Source organism: Cebus imitator, unplaced genomic scaffold (genome assembly GCF_001604975.1).
Source record: "Cebus imitator isolate Cc_AM_T3 unplaced genomic scaffold, Cebus_imitator-1.0 Scaffold501, whole genome shotgun sequence".
Classification (NCBI taxonomy): Eukaryota; Metazoa; Chordata; class Mammalia; order Primates; family Cebidae; genus Cebus; species Cebus imitator.
The window spans coordinates 873,742-875,948 of NW_016107816.1; positions in this window are offsets into that span (position 1 = coordinate 873,742).

Sequence of the window (2,207 nt, forward strand, 5' to 3'; positions counted from 1 at the left end):
TATTTTTAGTAGAGACGGGGTTTCACCATGTTGACCAGGATGGTCTCGATCCACCCGCCTCGGCCTCCCAAAGTGCTGGGATTACAGGCGTGAGGCACCGCGCCTGGCCCATGAATTACTTTTATTAGGACCTGCGCACGCGAAATGTCGTCATTGTCACATCCTCTTGCTATGCTAGCAGATTGCTTCTCTTGGTGAATTATGAAATCTTCTCTTCACGCTGGGTGCCTAACAGAACATATTGTTTCTTGTGGGATTTAGTGAAAGCTTTTAAACTTGTTGGTTTTATACAAAATGATAAATAGAAAGCTCTAAGAAGAAAATATATAATGTTAGAGCTCAAATGAAATCTAGAGACCATCTAGTAAAGGACCTCATTAATAGATCTATGAAAACTGAGACCCAGAGATACTGTATGTTTCTAGGAACATATAATTAGTAAAAGATCGACACTTAAAACTTTCCCTACAAAACCTCCCTGCCTTTTTGTCTTTCTCTTTGCAGATTTCTAGTCCACTTCTACTCAATGTCTTCATTTTTCTCCATATTTGTTTTATTTCATGTTTCTCTCTTCTAGTTCATGTTTTAGTTTTCCTTGGAAACTCAAAATTTAAACACACATTGTGCGCGTGTATGTGTGTGTGTGTGTGTGTGTGTGTGTGTGTGTGTGTGACTTAAAGGTTAAAGAATGTAAGCTTTGGCATTAAATAGTCCTTGATTCAAATCTAAGCTCAACGTCTGATTAACTTCATTTTCTTATCTGAAAAATGGAGATAACTATTAGAATTGTGTAAGTATTGAATGAAACAATGTATGGAAAGCTCTTATGGTTCTTGTCACATAATACATACTTAATAAATGATAAATATTTTTAAAATAAATAATATTATAACCAGCTCCCAGGATGATTCCTCTTCAGCCATCCTCAGAGGTAAATGGTAAAATAAACCCCCAGAAGATGTCAAGCCATCTTTGTAGGAGTCTACATTCTTTTGCAGCCATCCAGTGAAACTGCATTTCTTTTCAGTGCCCTCCCATGGCTACATTTTAAGAGGATTTTTCTTTAGACCTTCGCATTTCAAAAGAGTGAGTCTGGCTGGGTGTGGTGCCTCACACCTGTAATCTCAGCACTTTGGGATGCGGAGGCAGGCAGATCACTTGAGGTCAGGAGTTTGAGACCAGCCTGGCCAACATGGTAAAACCCCATCTCTACTAAAAGTACAAAAATTAGCCATGCATGGTGGCAGGCACCTGTGATCCCAGCTATTCGGGAGAATGAGGCAGGAGAATCACTTGAACCCAGGAGGAGGAGGTTTCAGTGAACTGAGGTCATGCCGCTGCACTCCAGCCTGGGGAACAAAAGCAAAACTGTCTCAAAAAAAAAAAAAGTAAGTGAGCTTTGCCCAGTCACACTGTGAGGGTAGACAGCTGCATGAGTTTGGGTTCTTAAGAAGCAGATCCCAAGATGAAGTTAGAAGTGCGAAGGATTTATTAGAAGGTGTACCAGTGAAAGTCAAAGGGGCAAGGAATCAAAAGTAGACAGGGATGGCCTTCAGACCATGATGCAGGTTTGACATTTGTAAAAGAAGGGCACGTGAGGAAGAAGGATTAGGTAGGGAGAGCCTCAGACTGCCTGCAGTTCTGACGATGGCCTGAGCAGCCCAGTGTGGGAGTTCTGCCACAAAGATTGCCCATAAAGGAGGCGTGTATTAGGCAGGAATGGCAAAGTACCAGTGTCCCTGTTTTGGTCATTGACCGGGAATTACCTGGGGAGTCTGAGCCCTCAGTTTGAACACTAACAAAAGTGCTGCAGCCGGAAGCTGACAGCCAACTACTCTACAGACAGCTTGTCTTTGAAGGGAGACCTCAGGTGCACTTCATGGCTTCTACAGCACCTCATTTACTTCCTACAGAAGGGCAAAATAAAACCAAAGCTTTCTGAAGTCACTGGGACAATAGCTGATCTCATTGGGCCAATGAGTCTTCCAAAATTTGCAGTTGTTTGTCCTTTGGCATTCCACAGTCAAGTAAACCTACACATGTTATCTGGAAGAATGAATCCCATTCGTCCTCCACCTTCTTTGGCTCTAGTATGGGCTTATGTAATCTGGATACGAGCCCCTAAAGTTGCTGTGTTTAGTACATTCATCCCTCCGTGTCTGTTGGGGTCTGGTTCTACAATCCCCTAAGGACAGTAAAATCTCTGG